General features: G+C 51.6%; 1 protein-coding gene across 8 annotated transcripts in view; it reads right to left on the reverse strand.

Annotated features, from left to right (window-relative positions):
• Positions 1-25,783, reverse strand: part of GRIP1 (glutamate receptor interacting protein 1) — an 819,646-nt gene that overhangs the window by 318,603 nt on the left and 475,260 nt on the right. The window lies entirely within an intron of this gene.

The raw sequence follows: 25,783 nt of genomic DNA on the forward strand, positions 1-25,783 counted from the left end.
ACATTTTGGCCAAGGAGGATTTTGGTCTCCAGTCCGGCCTTGCCCTGCAAGACAGACAACAAACGGTGATAATCAAGGACAATTACCGTCGGCCATTGCTTGAATCTCTAGTGTTCGAAGCATACCGCTACATGTTGATCCTGCCATGTATAGGGCATCCTTAACTCCTCTGCACGTAAACAACGAGTATTTTGTCTTATCAAACTTGGGTAGCGTTTCAGAAAAACATACAGAGCTAGGCGACAAACCTTTTAGCCACCATATATTGAGTATGGATCAGAGGCAAGCACCCGCCCTATGTGGATCTTGGCTGCTTGGGCTCATGATAAATATTTGTGTGCTGCCTACAGAACTCTTTTCGATGTGCCTGGTTGGTTGTGGCCTGAACAAAAGGCAGTCAAACCTTTTTTGCGGTGTTGGTGGGGGGTTAGAGTTCAGTCTTCCTGGTGCATGCTTTCAATATCACTAAGCATTGTATGAGTGGTTGTGTGCTAACTCAACAACAGTGTTATTTAGCTGGAAGGAGTAAAGGAAGAGGTAATTAAGGCTTTGCAGCATTATAACCTCTTTGCTTTCCTTATAGTTTGATGGGTGAAGCCCCTACTTGAAGCTTATAACCCTCGTGACAAATCTCACAAATGTATTCATGAAATATCACAAGCATGTGGTGTAATGGAATATCTCAATTTTCCTGGAATCTAAAATTCAAACAATGTGTAGCCAACTGATCAGCATTATCTTTCATGCTCTAGCCATGCGCCAGTAGGAATTACACTATTGTCCCATTAAAACATATATTTGTTTATGTCATCACATCCTCATGGCTTGCATAAAGGGCAGTATTAAAATTGGTGACAGGCCCTGCATCTGTAACTTACCTTTACACTATGCTACTTACAACGTGATCAGGTTTGCTGGGATCTGCAAAACACCAGGCTGCTCGGCACATGGCCAGCTCTGCTGCACCCAAACTAGAGTTGATAGACAAGGGCAGCTTTTATGGACCACCTATGGCAGATCATGCCTCCTCTTGAGAAGACACAGCCAGTAGTATGAGTAATAAGTCAACTTTACAATGCAGGTGTTGAGATGAAAATAATTCTGCAGGGGCGGTGCGTCCATTGGGGTGCTGGGGCGTTGCCCCACTAAGCAGCCCCATTCATTGTTGTCCGCTCCGGAGTCCGGTTGTTGCGAATTAATTTTATTTAAATGAACTCTCGCCGCGCGGCCGGGCCATGGCTCACTGAAGTGGCTCACACAATGAGGCAATTGGAATCAGACGTTGGTGAAGGGGGTGGGCTGCGGCAGCATTCCTGTGTTTACAGTTTGAGTGACAGCCAAGGGCACCGCACTGGCAGCACAAGCAATACAGTGCACATGTTTGGCTTTGGGCTGGTAATTTTTATGTCCAGCCCGAACATGCGCACTGTAACTAGCCTTCCCCTTGCCTTAATACAAGTTGAAGTTGTTCCCCGCCCTTAGGAGAGCGAGCGAGGTGCAGCAGCCCCCGGTCTCCTATGGGCGGGGAGTATCCGTGCTCTAGCCAATCCTGGCACTGCTAATGCGGCGTCTGGATTGGCTGAGAGTGAGACCGCGCACTCACTACTGCCTGGCCTGCACGTGGCCATGAGACAATGGACACAGACGAGCAGCAGCGCCCGCGAGACAGGAGTGAGAACCTAAGACTACGTTGAAAGCGACGAACCCTGGCCCAGGAGCAGACAGCAGAGGAGGCAGACCCCGTCAGGTAAGTTTAAGTTATTTTTACACTCCCCCACCCGTGTGTGACCGCCCCCCCCGCGCGAACCCCCGCCCTCCTCCCCCGCCGACACTCCAAATATGGTATTGTTTTAGAAAAAGGAAATATTTGCAATAAGGTGAAGAAAGCTGCGTGACCGCATTGGAACGTACAGTGGTGATCTCATGAACATGCTTTCTGAGCTGCCTGTAGTGTTGGGCCTAAGGCCCACATGGCGGCAAATATCTGACGCAGACACAGGGTAGTACTGGGCTGTAACTGGCCACGAGCACGAGCGCTCGGCCCCTTTTATTAACTGGGTCACGTGACTTGTGACGCCAGTGGTGGGTGGGTGTAAAGTGTGGGTTACAGATTATTAAAGACTAGAACGTGTCCAGCAGGACACTACATTCCTCCCAAACTTTAATAAAAGTTGAGACAAAATAAAGTCCAAACCTGTGGGAGGAAAAATACAAAAATATGCAATCTCATAACTTTAGAAGGAGTCTCTTCAGCTGCTTGCTAGATGACGACGGTGGAAACTTTCAGCTGAAACGTTCGTTCTCTTGGGCTCGACGTCCGGGTCCTCGATGGACGTGCTCTTCTGGACTTGCGCCATGGCAGCGTGTTCTTCAGTCCATCGAGATCTTGATCTTGGGGTGACGCCAAACAGAATGACCAGAAGGTAGACTTGATGTAGATTGTCTTCTACTAGTCCGTCGGGTTTCTTCACTGTTGGCAGCTTGGCTTCACATTGCAAAGGAGTGAGTGGTTGAAAGGCATCCTTCTCACTGGGACGCCCTTCTCGCGGGTGTTCTCCTGCCACGAGATGTCCCGGAGGCCCTCTTCTTCAGGTTTTCACTGGGCAGGGTGTTCTCTGCAGCGTTGCTCCAACTCCGCAAGCCGGTGTGAATGGAGGAGGCGATGAGATTACTACCATGCATCCGTAGCTCCGCCTGGAGGGTGGTTGTTGACTCTTTCCTTTGCGCACAAGTTCCCCCTTTTCCTGGGACGTGCAGGGTAGACGGCGATGGATCCATCTCTCGTGTCGGGACCCTCTGCCACCGGTGTCCCTGAGGCCTTTGCCCCTTGGATATCCACGGGCTGGTGTGGGGTGGTCAGTTCTCCCTCTGCCGGGCGTCTGAGCGCTCTCCCCATCCAGACTTCCGCTCAATCCCAAAGGTGGGTGTTGCCAATGGTCCAGCCTGTTCATTCCTGCAGTCGACGGGTTGTCAGAGGACTTGTAGGTAGAGAGGACTGTTCTTCACCTAGTGCTACCGATGTTCCCCTGGACTTGTAGGCCCTTGTATTCGATGTTGGGGTGCGTGTCACCTTCTCTTCTGGTGGGTGTGCAGACTTGTCACACCTCTCCTCACCTTTCTGGATGTTGCTGTTCTTGATGGCGTCGTGCCCTTCTCCTCTGTTTTCCTTTTCGCGGCGTGGTCTGGTCATCTCGCTGCTCTTGTCCTCCTGACCAGGCTTCTCCGAGCAGCGTGCACTCTGCCCGTTTCCCTCTGGTCTTGTCCTGGCTCTAGGACACTGTCTTCTTTTCCACTCTGTGACTGGACCAGTCGCCGCGACCTTCTCCTGTTAATGGTTATACTTCTGGTTCTTAAGGGTGTCGAAGTTCGTTGGTTCCTTGGTCGCGGACCACGTCTTACTTGAACTTCTTGCCAGTCTGGCAGTGGTGTTGATTGGCGCAGGTGCTGATGGCTGGGGTGACGGTGGTTGCCAGCCATGTAGAGACTCGGGATGATAGGTGTTGGTGACTTGCTGGGAGTGTTGGATGTCCGGAGATTTGGCAGCCATGTGCCTCCGCTTTGTTGATGTTGACCTTAGGTGGCGGCTTGACACGTAGAGTGTTGGTTCCTCTCTTGCCTGTTGTGGGGCCACTGCCGACTCCATCTTGAGGCGGTGAGAGGGCGGCCGCTCAGTGCTGATCTTCGCCCTTGGCATCTGCGGACGGGAGCAGGGATGCCAACTGACTCAGACTGCCGACGCTCGGGGATGGACAGTCGCCTGGGGAAGCGTTGGGATGAGACGTGGACTGCGCTTGCTGCGGCTTATGTTTGGTTCATCCGTGGGGCTGTATCCTGGGACGTCGGTCCACCTTGGTGGCTGTCTGGCGTGTCAGGGTGTGCTTCTTGGCTGGCTGTGAGTCCTCGGTCTTCTCCCTTTGTTGGCTTGTTCAGTCCACCTGTGCTCATCCGGTCTTTGGGGTGACAGAGCTGTCACTCTTCTTTTCTTCGAGGGAGTTGCATTTGGACCTTGAGGCGGCGCTGCCGTGGCGCCGGCTTCTGCTTTTGCTCTGGCGTGCTTTGCTGGCTAGTCACTTGGTGAGGCGCTCCTTGTTTGCTGGGCGACGTGACGTCTGGTCTTGTGTCGCTGTTCGTTGGAGCACACGGTGCTGTGGCGGCCTGCCACATAGGGTGTGCGACTCCTCTCTTGCCGATCTTGGGTCGTGGCCGACTCTGTCTTGAGGCAGTGTGAGGGAGGACACCGTGGGTGGTCTTCGGCCTACTGCGGGGCTTCGCTGGGGTGGTGGAGACGTGGGTGCTTTCCTGCCTGCGTTCAGCAGTGCTCCTTTGTGGAGATGTCTCCTGAGTGCTTGCTGGTGCGTCAGGTTTACTGGTGCTGCCTTCTGTGCGCACCTGGTATAGTACGCTCCATTTTCTGGGTGCTTTCCTGGCTCGCACAGGTGTGCCTGTACACCAGGAGGAGCAGATGACGGGATGTCAGCGTTGTCGGTGGTGGCGTTGAGTGGCCACGGGTGGTGCTGTTCTGCACCAGTCTTTACTTGCGCTGTTGCAGTTCCCTTTAGATATTGCTGTCTTGGCTGGTTGTCCACTCTTGCTAGTGGGGTTGTCTTCGGCGTTGCTGTTTGAGTACCTTGCAGTGGCGGGCGGTGCTCTTGCCTGTATGATGCTGGTTTATGAGGGCACAGCTTGGGATCCTTTGGGCGTGGCAGGTGCCTGGGGGCTCTGCTGTCTTTACCGGCGTCCTGGTTGTCCTGTCCTCACATGCAGGGTGCAGAGGGTCACTCTATGAGCATTCTTTTCTAGGAGCGCGTCTTGCCGTGCCCGGTGCGGTCCGTCACAATCACTGGGTGTGAGCAGGCCGTCTTCCACGTGGTGGCGGTGTCAGGGTCTGTCCTTCGATCCCTGGTGCTGTTTGGGCTGACTGGTTCGGGTTACAGCAGGCTGGCTGCTCTGGCCAGGCGGTATTTCAGCCCTTCAGGGGATTGCGCCTCGGGATGGGGGCAGCAGGTGGCGCTGGCCATTTGTGGTGGCTTGCCCTGGTGGGCTTTGGGTGCTGGTGCAGGGTTCTGTTCAGTGACTGACTGTCTGTGGCTACAGTGTGGAGCTGGGAACACTGTGTGGTTCGCTTGGTGCTATGGTGACATAGCTGCTCCTTACACTTGTGTGGGCTTAGGCATTCCTTTCAAGTTAGCCTTACCACTGGGCGTGGGGCCCATCCGTGTCAGTACTGCTGTAAAGAGGGGTCCGAGATCTCCCTTGCATGATGAAGTTCCCATCTGTCACTGCAGGCGTTCCTTCACACTGTATTGGGGTGGTGTAGCTGCAGTACCACAGGTTGCCATTGGGTGGCAGTGCAGCACTCCAGTTGCGCTGGTCTTGGTACTCGTTTTCCTTAAAGTAGGGATTGTGCAGCTCCTGCTGGCGATGTGTGCTGTGAGTCTTCAGTGAAGGTAGGTGGAGGATGCGTTTGTTTGTTGGCACTGGTCGGTGCTGCAGGCTCCTCACGGTGGGCTGTTCCTCTTCCCCCTGGGTCAGGGAGCTCATGCGGGGAAAAGAAACACTGGCTGATGTTGCTGGTTCAGGGAATATGTTGGCAGAGACAGTGACTTTTGCAGTTAGTTCTTATCGCTTCTTGTGGCAGGTGCGGTGCTGCTCGTGTTAGCCTGATGGCGCTGCAGGCACCTCGGAGGTCAAGGCAAAGGTTCTCCTCATTGAAACGGCACTCGATCCGAGCTGGCAGTGCGGGAGGGGGCATGCAGTGCTGGGAGGCCGATTGTCTCGATCCCGGTTGGTGTTTGCGCTACTTCACGCATTCTTGCACAGCATGGCAGACTGCTCCTGACTGTGCCGGCATTGCAAACAGATTGCAGGGGTATGTCCATTGCTCCTGAGTATCGTGGATACTCTCGCTCCCCCTCGGTGCGGATGCTTCTTGGTACAGGGATTAGGGTCGGCATGAATTTTGCTTGTCCGAAGTGGAGGCCGCTCAACTGGCAGTCTCTTTTGCGGCCTTGGTGCAGTCGCGCATCGTCCTGCTGACGCTCTTCCTGTGTCCCTGGCGGAGGTTGTGGCAGATGGATCTGAGGTCGGCGAGAGGTGGCAGGGCTGCGTGCTCTCACCTCTGTCCCGGAGTCTTCGGGCCTCACAGCTCCAGCAGCGCAGGACCTACTCCTCGCCCCTCAGGGGGCTCCGATGGGGTAGTATTCTCTGTTATGGTGAGTCCCGCAGTGCTGGGCAACGACAGGCGGTGCAGGGTGTGGCGTGGCATGTGGAGCTGGGTTCGTCGCAGCGCATCCCTTGTGCAGCAGACGCAGGGTGTGCAGTTGGCGGAACGGTGCTTTTGTTCAGAGGTAGCAGGGTCGCTGTACGGAGATGGTCGTAGGCCCTTTAATTGCGGCGGCGATTGCCTGAGCGCGGCGGCGGCCATACAGTAAGCATGGTGGGGAGACTCACGCTTTCACCGGTGTGTAGGTGGCCGCTGCGGGGTGTTCGTCCACACACTTATCTTGCCATAACTGCCATTGGTGGACGATAGCCAGGCGCCGTGTCACCCTCCTTACGGGCAGAGGGCCGCGTGGCGAGGTTGAGCCCAACCGTCCCAGCAGTCACGAGTGGCAGCTCATTTCCTCCTCGCGAGGGAGGACAGAGCACTGAGCGGCAGGCGTGTGCGGGGTTGGCTACCCGCCTCGTCGCCAGTGTAGTGTTGGGCCTAAGGCCCACATGGCGGCAAATATCTGACGCAGACACAGGGTAGTACTGGGCTGTAACTGGCCACGAGCACGAGCGCTCGGCCCCTTTTATTAACTGGGTCACGTGACTTGTGACGCCAGTGGTGGGTGGGTGTAAAGTGTGGGTTACAGATTATTAAAGACTAGAACGTGTCCAGCAGGACACTACATTGCCTTCGATGCCTGCCATGTGTACCTGACATCGGGCATTACCTAGAGACCGAGCATGACGCTGCTTCGGCCAAGCCGCACTTTAGAGCGAGTCAGCGCGATTTCTGCCTGGGGAGTCTTACCTGCGGTAAACTTGTAAAGGCTGCGTGAACAGTTCATTCTACTGGAGTCCATGTTGAAGGCTGCGTGTAAATGATGCTCATTGCCCAAATGTACCCATATTTTCCACATACGTCAATTATGGAAGAACCGCTGTTATTGCTTTTTGACGTTTGTGGAGTGTACAATGTGCCATAGACTGGCTTTGATGTGGTTTCTGTAGTTGGAGGGGCACGGGTTGCCGGGTTTTTATCAGGACCGGAGTGTGATTGAGGGTGAGGATATGTAGAAGTGAGTGAATGCGTTTCCATCTTATGAAAGTATTTGATGGGGGAGACCATCCTGCTACTCAGGTGCCCCGCACACCATGGCAGATGATTTAGTCTAATGGGCAGTGGCTTCAATTAAAGAAAAACTATTTTGAGAAGTTAAATGCAGGGATAGAGGTCTGCTATTCCTCCCGGCATTCTTGGGCATTCAGAGTGATTCTCAAATGGAATTCCTGCTTCCTTTATCAATTATTTGTCATATTTGTACATGTTATATGCTGCGTGATTTACTATGGCTTTGTTCGGCTCAGGATATTCATTTTCTCAACTGCCTGCCTCTAGCGCCAGGTACAGCGCTTCTCTGGACTGGACTTCTCTTGACTTTACGGGTGAAAATGAGGGATCGACTCATCATTGCTCTGTATTTAAAGTTGACTTTCTTTTGATATTACATGTTAATTCTTTACTAATGCATGCTGCAGGTTGGCCATTGTTTGTAGCTTGTATGCTTTGGTTGGTTCAGATTGCGAAGTGTCCACATTTCCTAGCACCAATAGGATTGGCTGTCAGATTTGTTGAGATGGTGCAGTACTCTTTGTGCAACAAGAGCAAAGCTGTGTGAAGTGAGGGGAGGGGAGGTGCAGTGACTGATCTATGTTTCTTAGGCCCAGAACTAATTGCTTTATTAACTTTCCTGCGTCTTCAAATTTGCTTAAAAATGCACTGTTTGTCCACTTTTTTTTCAAATTTTTCTTGAGGGGAGAACTTCCCAAACCCCAGTAGGTTGTTTGAGCTTGCTCGCTCGCGGCAGTGCAGTACAACAATAATGTCACGCCTCACACTTTTGTTAGACCTGGCATCTTTGGCTTGGTTCCCCCCTATCTTTTGGCCTCTACCTCCTGTATTTTTGGTGCTGTGCTGGATTTAGTTTTTGCTGGTTTAGATGCTTTGGGCACTTTGCCACTGCTGTTCAGTGTCAAAGTGCAAGTGCTCCCTGTGTAAATTGTTATTGTGATTGGTTATCCATGGTTGGCATATTTGTGTCACCAAGAAGTCCCTAGTAAAGTGCACCGAGTGTGCCAGGGCTGGTGATAACAAATGCTACTAGTGGGCCTGCAGCACTGATTGTGCCACGCATACGAGTAGCCCTAAAATGGTGTCTCAGGCCTGCCACCGCAGTGCCTGTGTGCAGTCTGTGAACTGCCATGTCCTCCTGGTCAGTGTCCCCACTGACCAGGCTTCACCCTACCCTTTCTGTACACATTGATCACCCCTATGGAAGGCCCAAGGTACCCCCTTGCTCTGGTAGTGAATTACAGCCATTTTCGCTTTTCACTATTGTACGGCTATCTTGCCCCATAGACTATCATGGGGAATGCTGGCTATAGTGGCTACCAGAATATCTTCCCATAGGAGCAAGATAGGACATAGAAGTCTGGTATCCCTGAACTCAGAATTTAATAACACATATTTTAGGAAAGGTTGTTTTTAAATCCGGTGTTTGAGAACAACACTTTTAGAAAGTTGCTGTTCTCTTGTCTAACCTTTCTGTGTGCCTTGGCCTGTTTGTGAATTGACTGTCTGGTTTGAGAGTGACAGAGGCTGGGAGCCCCCAGGAGGCAGGCAGAGTCAGCCCTAGGCTGAATGACTACATCTGCATCTTGAGTGGTGGGAGGGGATAGCACCTGGGCCTGAATAGGACTGTGTCTGCCTTCCACAATGCTGGCTCTACCTCCTGCTAGGTGGCTGACGACCCTGCCCCTCTCCCTGAAAGGAAAGGAGAGGCCAGGAAAACAAAGTGCTCAAGGAACACCCAGAACTGGTTCAGACCGGGCTCAGAGCCCTCCTGCACAAAGGGATCAAAGACTTTTAGGGGTATAAGTACACGACCCCTGACTACAGAAAATTAGATCATCCTGGAATCAAGAAGGAACCTCTGTCAAGGAGAAAGCTGAAACTGAAGAAGGAAGACTGTCCTGCTGTTCCTCTGCTGGACTGACCTGCTGTTGCTTTGCTGCCAAGAAGAGGGGAAGGACTTTGCTTTTGTGCTGTGTCCCCTTGCTTGAAGGAATCTCCAAGGGCCTGAGAAGAGCTGGCTCCCTGTTAAGAAGTCCCAGGAACAAAAGGACTTCACCTCCAGCTTCTCTGAACTCTGCTGAGAGATTTCTGTCCTTCCTAGAGTGCGTGGGCCAGTTGTGATGCCTCTGCAAGTTGTACCTGTGTTGGGAAGCTGGAAACCAAGATTTTAAAGACTTTCTGCAAGTTTTGTCGCATCGCTCGCTTGCGGAGCGCATCCCCATCAGTGCGAGGAAATTCCCGCCGCTACGAATGCCGAGATCGTTGCAGCGCCTGTTGCCGCTGCCAGAGTCATCGCATCCTTTATTTGCAGGACGCACCAGTCCGGTGCGGGAAGATTACCATCGCTGTGAGTGTCGTCGCAGAGCCTGTCGTCACTGGGTGAGATCGTCGCTCCGCTTGCTTGCGGACCGCATCACATCGCTGTGAGCATCGTCGCAGAGGCATCACATCGAGGAGCTGTGAGAGGAAGATTGCCGCTGGACCGCGCATCGACGCCCCGGAGATCATCGCAGCCCCCAAAGATCATTGCATCATGCCTTTGCGAGCTTTTCACTACGGAACCTCCGCACCGGAATCCATACAAGGGATCGCCTCCCTCCCCATACAGATTGGATTCATCGCAACACGCCCGCTACATCCAGCGGGGCTGTCGCATCGCCTCCGCAAAGCCTCAGGAGTGACGCATCGCTTGTTTTCCACTGCACCAGCTTCTGTTTTGGAACTTTGTCGCATTTAAAGGTACTGTTGGCTAAACGTGACACAACTGTGAACTTTTCACGCAACTGTGGATTATTTTATCGCAACGTTAAGAACTCTTTCGCAACCATAATCTTGAACTGTGTATGTTAGATTTTTGTCATTTTGGTCTTGTGTAGTTTAGATTAAATACCTTTATTTTTCTAAACTGTTGTGGGGTCAGTTTGTGGTGTTTTCACTACGTTACTGTGAGTGTTGGTGCAAATGCTTTACACATTGACTTTGATAAGTCTTGACTGCTCGTGCCAAGCTACCCAGAGGGTGAGCAGAGGTTATCTAAGAGTGTTCCTCCTTACCCTGACTAGAAGCAAGGGTCCCTATTTGGACAGTGGTACCTACCTCTGCCAACTAGAGACCCCAGTTCTAACAACTTTCAAATGTCATCAGCTGCCACTGTAATACTACAAGTACCCAACCCCTACGACAAGTATGCCCCTCCTCCCACCCCTTGTTCAGCAGGCAGTCAAAAAAACATCAATACAGACAGACAGACCAAGGACAAGACTGTGGACAATTCATTTTTACAATTGGGCAGGAATAAGGCAGCTGGATTCTGAAAGAACTATTTGATTTCGCCTTAGAGTGGGAAGGTGACAAAGACATCAGATCATGCAACTGAAACTCTTCCAAATGTGTTCCTTTTTTTTCATTCTCATACAAAATAGCAGTGTCTCATGGGGCCAAACGCCAGATGGGGATAGTCAGAGAACAACCCAGGTACATGATGACAGTGGGATGGAATTAAAGCAAGCCATCAAGTAAGCACAATAGCCAGACATGATTCAAAGGGAGTTGAGACATGGTCGTGGAGTCATCTTGCAGGAGCACATCCTCCAGGGCAAGAGCCAGAGGACTTAGTGCACGAAAGGGGTGTACAGGTAAAATGATTTAATGGAAGATAAAGCACTAGAGGACATAGAGCCTGGGACTGTAACATGCGAGGCTTATGGTGGAATACCAGATGCGATGTGGATAGAATCCCAAAACACATACATTGACAGACAAATTCACATTCATTACATTTTTGCGAGAACCATTGAATGCCAACAAGAGGGTGCATTACTCAACTCAGTACCTGCAACGACATAGGAAGGAACTTTTCAAATACAGGTTGTCATGAGTTTGCAAGGAGCTCTGGTGAGCAAATAATTGGACTAAGCAAAAGGGATGAAGAGCAATAAAAGCCTGCCAAATAGGATGATCGGAGAATTCTGTGATCCTATGTTGGGTGGGTTGACAGTCAAGAGTAGACAGGCCTTAAAAGTAAGTTGAATATTGTTGTGCACCAGAGGACTGAAAAAGCAGGGGTGGTGATGGACATCAAGTGATGCGCTCCGCAGGCTTAAAGCGCGCTATAAGATTGCAAGGCAACCCCCACACTAAACAATACCAAGAAGTGCAAATAATTCCTCAAGAGAATCTTGGTGTAGGATCCGAGGTACTAATTAATGCCAAAGAGGCCATTCTCAATTTTCCCCCAGAATAAGAGTTTGCTCTCCATGACTGAAAGTTTCAACCTGCTCTTACAGGTTGCCTCGTCACTTTAGAAATGACTTACAGACAATTAAATGCGTATGGATTCGTAACCCGCTCACCACCCCTTCTTTACAGAAAATAATCAGTTTAAGCACTGCTGCTCCAATCCTAGCTGGACCAGGTAGTTCCTCACAGGTCAACTGGTGCAACCTGCAACAAAATTAATAATTTCAGTCTGGTGGAAAAGTCATAGCCCTGGGTGGATCTTGCATCCTTCAACGCCATTCCCCCCATTGCAACCCTGAACAGAGAGTTAGAGTTTATCATTAGGAGTGTTCTATCAAGAGTGAAGAACTTGTTCTGGATCAAATAGGAAGAGGGTTAGTGTAACAAGACTTTGGGAGGAAACTGTTAAAAAAATGCCTATGCAATCCCAAGAATTCTGCTAGGAAAGGGAAATGATCTTTGGATTAGACCTGGACAAATGCTTCTGCATCGACCGGAACAGCAACACTATAAGCTTTTCTTTTTTAGCAACAGGAAGATATTTCCCTAGCCATCTAGACTTGGCAACTCAATACCACTAGCACCACTTCACAAGCGATGCATGCATCAAGACATTCAGACGCATGACACCATATTGAGAGATTTCAACAGTGGGCAATAGGGCACTTTATCTTAACACAGGCTCAAGCTGTTCATAGCCTGCTCCAGGAGTTTGCTTTTTAAAATGAACCTGGGATCCCACTGAAGCTCTGATTGCTACATGCCTCCATTCTTCCCAAGTAGATTCCAGAATGTCATGGTGAAAATAAAGTTAGTGGAAATTTCTAGTGGCAAAAGGCTAATGGGTGTTGACTCCTTTTTTTGCAATCTTTATGTATTAAAGTTTCAACCACAACAGAGGGGTCACAGAGGGGAAAAAAGTAAGGAATAACATCACTTGTAAAGTATAATGGACAGCAGCATGAAAGAACCAATAATGTTCCAGAATGAAATTAGAGAGCCTAAGGGCAGCCCACTGTTAAGGAAGTGAGGGCCACAATGGACAGAATGAGAGGGCAAGGGGTTGGACAGGTAGGGAAGTGGGCGACAGTTCCAAATGAATAGGAAAGCAGATGGGCCAGTAATGCGCATCGATTCCAGCACCTGCCTGGGTGGGGCCGAGTAAGACTCTCCAGGCAGGCACATAGGGAGATGGCTCAGCCCAGATTCCCAAGAGCATGAGAATGGATGAAGATGCATCAGGTGAAATGGTATGTGTGGGGAGGCCTGGCAAAAAAGGCCTCATCAGGGCATGGCATCTGACGCTAAGAAATCACACCAGATGCTGTCAAAGGTGTACAATTGATCATAGATCCTGTTGGTGACCCATTCATGGCCAGCCACCCTACGCAGCTCAACACGCCACTCATTGCATGTCAGGACAGTGGGTTGTCTCTAATGGTGGAAAATGCAGTTTGGCCACTGCTAGGGATGTCGCTAATCAGTAGTGCACATGCACCCTAGTGTTAACTCCTGACCACTTATCAGCGATTAGCTTTCTGAGAGTGGACAGGAGCAGTTGGCAAAGCAAATGGCCACAGGACAATGTCTTGCCTCTGGGCACAAGAAAGGCTGATGAATGTCAAGCGCTGACCACTTAGCAGGGATTAAGAATCTGGGAGTGGGCAGAACAAAGGGCAGCTTTTTCACTACCTCTTTTGAATTGGAGATGCCAAGAAGGGCTTGTCCTGTTCATCCTCAACCACAGTAAGAGGCAAAAACAGTTTTGACCATTTCAGGTAGGAAAGTGGCTACGGAACTGAAGTCAGCCCGTGCCTGGTGGCAGCTGGATTCTGCCATGTTCAAACAGGGGATCCTGGGTAATATTACACTTAGACAAAGAGCAAGTGCTGCAAAAGGAGGTGGGGCACTGGGAATAACTAGTTACGATTGGTGGTAGATTTTGCCAAGACACCGTCTAGTGTACAGGATACATCTGGCACCTTAACCATGACCTGCTCAGAACATTCATGGACCTGAGCAGACTTCATGTAAAGAAGAAGACCCTGCTGAATACAAAATCCTGCCTCCTGCTGGAAGAAGAGGACTCATACAAGGACTCCTAAAACCTGCTGCCACTTAGGGACTGGAACTGATTTCCAAGTGGCACATGGTTGTCCTCCTGATAACCTACTACAGAGACCCAAAAAGCAGAAAAACAAAACTCCTTACTCTAGAAGGCTCAGCAGACTCAAGGGGACTGGACCCTGCGGTAGACCTGACTGGAGAAAAACGTGGTTCCCAGTAGCCTTCCCTGTGGAGCTAGAAGCCACAGGATGTTAAAACTTCATATGTCCTGTTACCCTTGACCTGTTACGATGATCTTGTTGTGTTTTTGTTCATTACTTTTTTCTAAATTGCTTAAGGAATTTTACTGTGTTGTGTTTTTTTCTTTAAAATTATTGGTACTGATTGAACATAGTATGCATTTATCTGGGGGTTGCTTGCTGCTTGTTTCATAGTTACCAGGGGTTGAGGAGAGATTCTCTCAGAACTGTGTTTTGACCTAACCAGAGGGAGTTTATTGCGTTGAGCTGGGTGCCCACTCCCAATTAAATAACCCCATTTCTGACATTAGTGACAGACCGAGTGATTCAAAAGGCACACCATGCAGGGCTTAGTAAATAACCTGAACAGTGGTAGGCAAGGAAAAAAAATTAAAAACATGGCAAACAAATGATTCACAACTTCAGGCTCCAGTTCAAATCCAATCAAAACATTGTCTTTGTCCTCAAAAAGTATTTGAGTATAGAGCTCTCAAAAAAGAAACACGGATGCAAATAGAGGGTGCCAGCATTGCGCCCACAGCATGGAGACAAGCAGTGTTCTCCCCCATAGCATTACCATTACTGTTTTCTCTTTTGATCATATTTTTCCATATAATTTAGTCACACACCAGTTCCATAGTACATTTGCCAGTGCATTGGAGATAACCTACAAAGAGCGACACAACGTCTATTGAAAGGATAATATACAGGACAGCAATTGTTGCAGAATTGACAATAAATTACATGTGGATGAAAGGTTTGGAAATTAGATGAGAAGGGCATTAGAGGATATTAAGCAAAAGTATATTAAGAATAAAGAATGAGAGGGCAAAGGTGCATTGTGGAAGCATAACGAGAGTGATTCAATTAAACTGATCAGTAAACAAAATGAACAACTCTGGAAATATACACAAGGAAAGGGGGAGATCAAAGGGAACGAGGGGGCAGCAGATTATAATCTAATTAAAGGAAATGTGGAAAGGATGCGCATGAACGGGCTGATGCACAATATGGAGAAATTCACTATGGCAATTCACAGGGACCTATTTAATTTTGATCCTGAAACAGACAAGCCTGGACTGCAAGGGTATGGTTGTTTGTAGAGATCTTGTGAAATGGGTTGATGAGTCAATCTATTTTGGAATTTCAATAATCTGATAGTATTTTAGATAAAAACAAAGAGGAATTTTTTTTTAAAAGGTGAATTCTGTTACCTGATATACATTGCAAAAAGGTTCGAAAAAGGACTTCGGAGCAGAATAGAGGTGCAGAAACAAACATGTAGAGCATAAGGACCTTATTATTGTTTACAAACAAAGTTAATCAGAAACATCATAAGTGAAAACATGATTTAATTAGAACTAGGCAAGCACACAGTACAAATTAAAGACCGCAGGCACGTGTGAAAGTTGAATGTGTGATGCTGAACACAGGGCAACACCTATTGCAACACAACAAAGAAAATAGAAAAAAAACAAAGACAATCAAAAATAAATAAGCCAAATAAGGGCTAACTTGGGGGATAAAAAATAGGTAAATCATCTTGTCCTGCAGGCTGCTCCCTTGTGAAGATGTCTGAAAACAGGAAAAATAATGGTAACTGAGGCAAAAGCGTAAGTACCCTTGACATTTAATATCTAGAAATGTTTGAAGCAACCCACGTCCTAACCCTCAAACCCTACCATACCATCATATGACACAAATGTAACACACTTATTCTGCGATATACAATTTCAACAAGAGCCAAAAGTACGTTCTAGGCGTGCTGCTATGATGTGCCCAAAACAGAACAATCTTCCCCTGACTTCTGCCCACCAAGCCTTCCCTAACGCTCTGAGAGCAACTGAAGACCCTAATTGTTAGACAGCGGGTCTCTAGTTGGCAGAGGTATGTACCCTGTCAAAGTAAGGACCACAATCCGAGTCAGGGTAAGTCACAAAACAATCCTAAATTATCCTGTGCTCACCCCATGGTAGCTTGGCACAGAGCAGGCAGGCATAACTTAGAAGGCAATGTGAAGCATTTGTGCAATAACTCATACAACATCACAGTAAAAAACCACAAAAAACTCCACAACAATTTAGAAAAATAGAGAATATTTATCTGATTAAAACAAGTCCAAAACAATCATAACCCATCATGTAGAAGTTGAGTTATTGAATGAAGAAATAAATGCAATAATGCACTTAGCAGGTAGTGCTGAGAAGGTTACTTCAGGTCGCGAGTGGCCAGTGCAAATCAAAGTTCAGGCTGACTGCAATGGAGAGCGGGCCAGCTACAGGGACCCACTTGGGTCCACTGAACACAGTACCTTGGATCCTGGGACACAGTCAGAGCGGCGAGGCTTTGCTTCATCCGGCGTCGGTTCCAAAAGGTTGGGCGGCAAGGCTTTACAAGGCTTCGCATCTTCTAGCGTTGGTTCCAAGAGCTGTCAGCTGTGTGACGAGCCTTTGCGGAGCTCAGCGCTGGTTGGTGTCGAATTTGGCAGAAATCTGCAGCAGTACTGCAGGAAGTCTTTTGTGTCCCTGAGACTTCAGAAACAAGAGGCAAGCTAACAAGCACTTGAAGATCACTTTGGAGGGAAGGCAGAGTCCAGCTCTCCTTCCAGCAAAGTTAGAAAGTAGCAGGACACAGGACAACACACAGAAACGCAGTACTTTCAGAAAAACAGCCCAGATGAGTCATTTGCGTGGCACCACAGTTCTTCTGACAGAGATTCATTGTAGGTCCCAAAAGTGTCTGATTTGATGAGGTCAGAGACCCAGTACGTATACCCAAATGGGCCTTTGATGTGAGGGAAAATTCAAAGAGCGGGTCTGAAGTACACCAGTAGCCCTTTCAATCCCATCCCACAATCCAGACTACCAGTGGGGGGTTATCAGTCCTTTGTGTGGGGTCAGGACCTTCCTCTCATCTGTTATGTTATGTTTGCATTTGTAAAGCGCCAAATCACCCATGGTCTCTAAGCGCTATTGACCCAGAAACCCAAAGTTCCTTAATTAATTGCTGGTCACACAGAGATTGGGGTAGGTTTATCCAAATGACTCAGTAAACAAGATGGTTTTAAGTTTCTTCCTAAATGGGAGTAGCGCGTAAGCTCTCCGGTAACTTGTTCCAGAGCTGGGGAATCACAACCGAGAAGGCACGCCCTCCCAGAGTGGCTCTATTGAATCGCAGGCAGGCCAGCTGGTTTGCCTCAGATGAACGGAGACACCAACCAGGCATGTAACGCTTCAGACGGTCTTTGATGTAGCAAGGCACTGCTCCAAACTGGGCTTTATGTGCAATTCACAAGCCTTTGAACCTAACCCTCTGCTTGTTAGGGAGAAAGTGTTGTTGTTTAGCAGGGATGGTGCGCGTGTTCTTTTAGGCAGTTTGAAAATCAGTCTTGCTGCATCATTTAAAACCACCTGAAGGGGGGCGTGGCCAAGATGGCGACCTGCTAGGATGTGTCCCGCTCGGATCCCCGGCCCTGAACCCCGATCTGCCCTACCACTAGCTTGCAAACCCCCCAAAATCAGCGGCGCTTTTCCCTGCTGAGTAGCGCTGACCAGCGGCGTCCAACGAGAGGTTTCTGGCGACTGCAATAACTGCCCAAATCGCGCTCTGCCTGCCGTGGCCGCTACGCCGCGAGGAGACGACAGCGGCGGCCGTGGGCCCACGCTGCCTGATGGGACTCCCGTGGAGGCCCGGGGGGTCTGCCGCCACCCACACGCGGACGAAGTGCTATCCGCGACAACTGACGCCACCAGAGATCTGCCGCACTCACACAGCCCCGGCGGAGTGCCTGTCCTGTGGGAGCCGGAGACAGTCGGCCCTGGAACACCCTGGTGGGCTGCTGCGAAACTCGAGGCCCCGGCTTTGGGCCTGCACGACGCGGAGGAACAGAGCCCAGCGGAAACCCTGCCTCATCAGAGCCATTGCGGTGAGCCTTGCAACATAGCTATCACCGGACATTTGGCGAGCGGTCCCTGCCACAGCGCTGACCCACCTGGGGACCCCACGCCCAACCACGCGCCGCTCGCCGCCACAGAACTCGAGGCCCCGGCTTTGTGCCTAGGCGAGGCGGAGAGGCGGGAACTAGCAGCGACCCTGGCCGACCCCGGGCCATCGCGGTGAACCTTGCGGCACGGTAAGCGGACCCGGGTGCGATAAGCGGACCCGGCCGCGGCTTTGCTCACCCCAGGACCCCGCGCCCGGCCACGCGCCACCTGCCCCCAGAGACCCGGGAGGTCCATACCTGCCCAGCGGGTGAGGAGTGAACATCCACCTGTGTAATTGTCCCTATTCGGCTGGGAGCCGAAGCATCCCACCAAGCAACACCAGAAGACGTGGCTGACCACACCCGGGACTCCACAAGGACATTTCCAGCACGTTCCCCACGGCGGGGACCCCCCCGGGACCCGCACGCCCTACAGACTCGGCCTCAACCCCGCTCCTGTCGGGCCGCCCTGCCACCTGGAGCTGCACCCGTGGTCGAGGACACCCGGCGGTGGCACCATGGCCAACACGAGCCGCAGGGGAGTTCGTACTATCAATGACATGCTGGAGAAAACCGCGACGGAAGGGGAGAAGGCCCAGACGTCATCTGTGTCAGCGGCCACCCCAGAGATGGGGAGCGGGGAGGCCCCTAAGACAAAAGCCTTCTTGAAGACACTATTCACACCCTGCAAGAGGACTTCCAGGCATTGAAACAGGACTTAGCAGGCGAGCAGCGAGAACTCCGTCGCGACGTTGACGGCCTGGGGGAAAGGGTGGCGGAAATGGAAGAATTGGGCCAAGCCCGTTGCGAAGAGCTGGAATCTCTGCAGCAGGAGGTCCTCCGCCTCCGAGACCAGCAGGTGGACCTTCAAGCACACGCTGAGGATCTCGAAAACCGCTCCCGGCGGAACATACGGGTCAGGGGGGTGCCACTGAAAGCCGAGGGGAACAGCATTACCAGCTACCTACAGGACCTATTGAGGGAGATCCTTGGTGAACCTGCCGACTTCGCCATGCGCATAGACAGAGCACACAGAGTTGGCCTGGCGCGGCGTGCGGCGGCTCCCCTCCGGATATACTGGCCTATCTCCCGGACTTCCCTCTGAAAGAAAGGATTTTGAATGAAGCCCGTCGGAAACAACCTCTACGTTTCCGAGATAACCCTGTAGCGTTATTTCAGGACCTCTCCGCGATCACGCTTCAGAAACGACGGACCTTCCGGGTGGCCACAACATTTCTGAGAGAAAAGGGAGTGCCCTACTCCTGGGGTCACCCATTCCGACTAATTTTCAAATGGGTAGGGACCCTCCACCAGCTTCGCTCGCTCTGGGACACGTGCGACCTGCTGGGGCTTGCCCTGCCAGAAGATGAGCGAGCGGGGAACGCCTCCCCGTGACCCACGCAAAATGGAGCATCACCGAGTTCCCGGGAGGGTTGGCACCAAGTTCGGAGGCGACACTCTCCCAAAAAGAACCTGAGGCCGGACCCGGCGATAGTAGCCTTGGAGCATGCAGCGGCCATTCAAGAGGTGGTCAAGGACACAACAGCTCCACCCTGAAGTACCAAGGTGTGGGGGTTTGCCTTCATAGCTATGCAATCTCGAGGGTGGGGGGGCCACTGGGGTCGCCACTGCCACACACTCCTCCATTTTGAGACTCTACGGGCCTGAACTGACTTCGCCCGGGCACGGGACTATGATTCCAAGTTTGGGACTCCCAGTTGGGGGGGGGATGGGGGGCGGGTCAGTTGGGTGTTGCTGGGGGGGGGGGGGGAGGATGGGGGGAAGGGGGGGGAATTGGAGGAGAGGGGGACGGTTGAGGTTGGGGGGGGGTTTGGGGTTGGTTGCTGCGGGGGTACTCCTTGTCCACCTATTTCAGACACTTCCCGGAGGAGCTCTTATCCTTTTGGTTCTTGCACACCGTTCGCAGCTCCAGAAGCACCCGGTTGACTGATGTCACGCACCAAGCTTAAAGTTCTCTCCCTGAATGTGAGGGGCCTTAATAATCCCATTAAGCGTCGGGCAGTCTTGTCCCTCTTAGAGCACACAGCAGCCGACATTTGCCTCCTACAGGAGACTCACCTCCTACCCAAAGACCAGCACCGTCTTAAATCCCGAGCCTTCCCTACACAGCTTTTTTCCTCATCCTCCAAGAAAACAGCAGGGGTGGCGATCTTAGTGTCTAAGTCATTCCCAGGCAAGGTTCTGCAGCGGGAGGGAGAAATCAACAGGAGATTGTTGGTACACCGCTTCCTCATGGCAGGGCAGACGTTAATGGTGGGTTTCATATATGCACCTAATGAGGGGCAGGTAACATTTCTCAAAACAGCGCTAGCAGCAGCAAACACGGAGTGCCGGATCCTACTGGGGGGAGACCTCAACTTAGTCTTTCATAACACACAAGATCGCTCATGCCGGCGGAGGGGTCAGGTTGGGGCCCTCTCCAGCGCCAGCCAAGCTTACCTGCACAACCTTGACCTGACTGACCTCTGGAGGCATCTCCACCCACGCAGCACCGCCTACACCTATCATTCAGGTGCCCATAAATCATACGCCAGGCTGGACTACTTCCTATGCACCTCCCCACTGGTAGCGCAGTCACAGGAGATGGACATCTTGCCGGCCTCGCTCTCAGACCACTCCCCAGTGGTGGCCACATTCCTCATGCCAGCAACACCACCCCGCGCCGACATTGGCGCCTCCGAGAGACCCTCCTTCATACTCCCCCCACAATGGAGCAGATCAAAACCGCTATCGCGCAATTCTTGACCCACAACCACAATACTGACACCTCGGGAGCCAGTCAGTGGGCAACCCTGAAAGCGGTCCTACGTGGGATGTTTATATCTATAGCCGCGGCCAATAACAAAGACAGGGCGCAGAAGAGGGCCGAAATCTCGCAACGAGTGTCAGAGCTGGAGCAAATGCACCAGCGCACGGGGGCAGCAAGGGCCTGGCGACAACTATGCACCGAGAGGAAAATGTTAGCCATGCTAGATCAAGACGCCGCGGAGTATGCAGCTCTATGCCTCAAGCAGGAGTATTACTCAGGTGGTGACCGATGTGGCCGGCTCTTAGCGAGCAAGTTACAGGAACAGCGCCAAAAACAGGGGGTTCGGGCCATACAGGTGGAGGGGGGAGGCATTGTCACAGACGACGCGGCGATGGCGGAAGCCTTCGGGAAATTCTACGAATCCCTCTACACTGGGGACACCCTTGACCTACAAGCAGGTCAGACTTACCTGCAGGAGGCACGTCTCCCGTCGCTGAATCCGGCACAGGCAGATCTCCTGGACAGGCCCATTGGCCTGGAAGAGGTGATCTCAGCGATTTCTCACCTGAAGCTTGGGAAATCCCCTGGCCCAGATGGCTACCCCGCAAGTTTTTACAAAACATTTTGCCACCAGGTAGCCCCCCTCCTACGTGATCTATTCCTTCGACCAGCCTGGCGCGATCCCCGCAGAACTCCTGGAGGCGTCAATCTCAGTCATCCCAAAACCGGGCAGGGACACGACCCGTTGTGGATCGCACCGTCCAATTTCGCTATTAAATATCGACTTCAAACTCTACACGGGTATTCTAGCAGGCAGACTGGCCCCGTACATGCAGCAACTAGTGGAGCCAGACCAGGCGGGTTTCCTACCCCAGCGACAGACCAGTGACAATACCAGAAGTGTCCTCCACCTCATCGAGGCCAGATCTCGCGCACGCCCAGACTGTATGCTTCTCACGATCGACGCGGAAAAAGCGTTCGATAGGGTGCACTGGCACTACCTGGAACAAGTCCTGCATCATTTTGGCTTCGGGGAGGTCCTCTGCACCCTCATTCTGAACTGCTATAGACAACCTAACGCCACGGTCCGCGTCAATGGGCATACCTCCTCCCGCTTCCCGATCGGAAGAGGGACCAGACAGGGTTGCCCCCTTTCCCCCATTTTGTTGGCCCTCTACATGGAGCCGCTGGTGCAAAGGGTTAGGCAACACGGCCTCATCAAGGGCATTAAATTTGGAGGTGACATCCACAAAATTAGTCTCTACGCAGACGACGTCTTGCTCTCCCTTACCGAGCCGGTGCAATCACTCCGGGCACTTTCATTGAACTCCATAGCTTCGCGCTCGCCTCCGGGTTTAAAATCAACACGGAGAAATCGATCGCACTTAATGTCTCCTTATCGCCTGACACCCTCTCCGAAGTACGAGCAGAACACGATGTGCAGTGGTCCGAATCTACAGTCCCCTATCTGGGGGTCCTTCTGGGTCCCACCATCCCCACTAAGATAGAAGCGAACTATGGAGGACGGTGGAGGAGTGTGGCTCACTGATTAGAGCGGCAGACCCTGATGCAGAGGTCTGGCCCGGGACCAGGGTTCAATTCCCGACGCGGCAGGGTCCTGAGCCCAAAATGTCCACAGACTCAATAATTCTCGCCTCGGTGCCTATTCTAATCATGCGGTCCCACGCTGCAACTCTGGGCAATAGTTGCTTAATCTCCACTACGGCTGCCCACCCGCTGCGGGATGCCTGGCTTTCACCCTGGGGATACCCAGTAGGGGTTATCCCACAGGGAAAAAGCCAGGACGGGATTCCCAAGGCAAGCGCCTTGATGCCTTCGGGTGATACGTGCGCTATATAAGTCGCAATACATTTACATTACATTTACATTTACATACCAGACTCCGCACGCAGCTCCGTGAAGAACTCCGGAGATGGAAACGACACTCCCTCTCCTGGTTGGGGAGGATAGCCGCCACCAAAATGACCCTGCTACCACAGATTCTTTATCTGTTCCAAACCCTCCCCCTGCGACCACCGCGCGACTGGATCCAACAGATGCAGTCCGAGCTGACACACTATATATGGCAGGGTCGTCGGCCACGCTTTAAACAAGCCATTGCAGTCCTCCCACCAGGTCACGGCGGGGTAGGGATACCAGACCTCCAACTCTACTTCTACGCGGCACAACTCCGGAGCCTGTTGGAGTGGTATCAGCCAGAGTCGGGCAAGCACTGGCTTTTTCAAGACCAGGCAGTAGCAGGGAAGCCCCTACAGGGGATCCCCTTCCTCCCTAGGCGCCATCGGCCGCCCAATCTTTATGCCTCCTATATCACAGGCACGGTCATGGAAGTGTGGGACCGCGTTGTGTCCAAGCATGAACTGTCTTCCTTCCCCTCCCCTCTAACACCGCTCTTTGATAATCCCGACTTCACCCCGGGCCTCGACCCGAAAGCATTCACGAATTGTCGCCGCTCTCCCTGCAGAGAACTAGGGCGCCTCTTCAATTTGGAAGGAATCCTTTCCTTCTCGCAGCTAAAAGAGGATTACGGCATCCCAGAAGACGACCAACTAGCCTACCTGCAGGTTCGACACTGGGTACTCCACCCTGATGTTAAACCCGGAACGCAACGGTTCCTTACCCCCTATGAGAAGTGGCTTCTTACTCGCACATCCGAGAAAAAGTTAATCTCGGACCTATACCAACACCTCCTCCTCACGAACATACATACATAAAATGCAGGCAGATGCCGATGGGAGCAGGAACTAGGCAGAACCCTCACACATAAGGAATGGAGTGGTATATACCACAGGGCACGACACTCCGCATACCACACCGGTTTGACCGAAACCCTAACCAAGGTGGCCACCTACTGGTACCTTACACCTGCACGCCTTCACCAAGCGGACCCACACATTAGCGACCGCTGTTGGAGAGGGTGCGGAGAACTGGGCACATTGGAGCACCTGCTCTGGAGCTGCGATCGCATACAAGGGTATTGGGACACGATAATAGATGAAATTGATTCCCACCTGGATACTCAACTTCCCCAATTTCCTGCTTACATCCTACTGGGGCTGCCAAACACCCTGATGTATCCCCTGAAGTCCCGGAGGGGTCGCCTCAGCGATTGCATTGGGAGCAGCCACACAAAACATCCTAGCACATTGGAGGACCCCGCAGGCTCCTCCACACACGGGTTGGTTACACAGGTTATGGATGGTGCTTGGCATGGAGAAGCTGTCCCTGATACGGGCCGGCCAGGGAGACGAATTGCCAGAGCTATGGCGTCCCTTCTTAACTCTGCTCACAGGGGAGTTCCGCGAACTGAGCTGCCCCAGATACTTACGCCTTCTCAGGCTGGCTGACACTCCAATCCCGGAACCCAAGGCAACCAAGGGTGCACGACACCACAAACACTGATGCTCCTTACATACTTCCTGCCTCTCGGCTACACTGGACTTTTCCTTTTAGATGGGTGGACGGGGGGAGGGGGGAAGGGAGAGGGGCGGGGCCCACTGTTTTGTGTTTACAGATATAGACGGCCTACATTGCTGCCCGCTTTGGCAGGCACTGGATGTACTTTACATTAACATTTGCCTTGCTAAACTTGTTTGACGGAATATGGCCCTATTGTCTTGTTCTTTGTGAAAACTCAATAAAAGATTTAAACCATAAAACCACCTGAAGTTTCCTCAAGAGTCTCTCAGGAAGCCCTATGTAAACTGAGTTGCCGTAATCCAGGCGTGACAAAATTAATGCCGACACAACGGTGTGCATGGTGGAGAACGATAGCAGAGGTGCAAGTTTCCGGAGTTGTCTTATCAATCCCACGCAGCTCCCCTCTACTGCAGTTACCTGATTGTTCATGGTTAATTTGGTGTCTAACCTGATACCCAAGCTTTTCACAGCTGGCACCGGTGTCTGAGTGGTACCAAGCTCTTGTGGCCAGAAGAGACTGGACCAGTGGTTAGCCCCTGTGGTAAGAGCAAGAACCTCTGTCTTATTGGGATTTACCTTGAGTGAATTGGAGGTCATCCAATTCATCGTGAACCGCAGCAGGTTCTGTAACTTAAGCTGTGCCTGGGTAGAGTTGTCAAATATGCATGATCTGTCCAGGAAGTGCAGAGAAATGAAGATGGGTGCTAAATCACACCCAGCCCTTTCCTGTGTCTGTGGCTGTTAGAACCGGGGTCATCGATTCCGACACGGTAGCTTGGCGCGAGGCAGGAAGGCACCCAAAGGCAATGTGTAAAGCAGTGGTGCAGCACACACTCACACTGACTCAGTAATACGCACGCAATGAAGAGACACCACACCAGGGTCATAGGCAAAAACAAGTATCTTTATCTACTTTTGGTTCAGGTAGGTAACAATCCCCATATTCTTGACCAACACAGGCATCATTTCCTAGGGACACATTCACGTAATGCAGCACGTTGTAGACATGAATTCAACATCAGTAACATTTCCTAGGCACACAATCATTAGAGGCAAAACTTTGGCTATATGTATTCAACAACAGTGACATTTCCTATGCATGGGGATCATATAGGCAACATTTCTTATTCCCCGGTTCCATAAGACAACATTCCCTCAGCAGTGTAAATACAACTGGGCAGCACTGCTAACCCACTAGGCTTTATAAATACCCATTTTCAAGGCTCTTACTCAGAGTAGGCGTGCAGTCTTCTTTAGGTCCAGTTCATCATTACCAAGGGCAGTTCTGTGCTTAAGGGGGGCGGCCAGACTTTGAAGTTTCCCGGGGCTCTTATTCCGAGAAGCTGGCGCGGGGGCTCCCACAGGCAGCGGAGCGCCCTCTATACAGGTCGAGATCGGCCCCGGTACTCTAGCAGCCACGACGCCCTGGAGCCAATCCCAGTGCGGCTTGAAGGGGGCGCGGCCGCAGAAACCAATGGAGGCACAAATCAGAGGGGACGCGGCTGGCGCCCTGGTCACTTAGCAACTTGTGCTCGCGAGGCCCAGGCCAGCATGGGCTTCTCCAATACCGCGGTGCCCCCCACCCCCCAGAGCTTCGGGGGGCCGCGGCAGGGATCTTTATGGGCGCCTCTTTCTTCCTCAGCGTGGTGATGCCCGCGCAGCTCCCCTCATGTCTCCTAGGCCTAGCACGACCTTTGTAGGCA

The sequence above is a fragment of the Lissotriton helveticus genome, chromosome 1_1 (genome assembly GCF_964261635.1).
Source record: "Lissotriton helveticus chromosome 1_1, aLisHel1.1, whole genome shotgun sequence".
Lineage (NCBI taxonomy): Eukaryota > Metazoa > Chordata > Amphibia > Caudata > Salamandridae > Lissotriton > Lissotriton helveticus.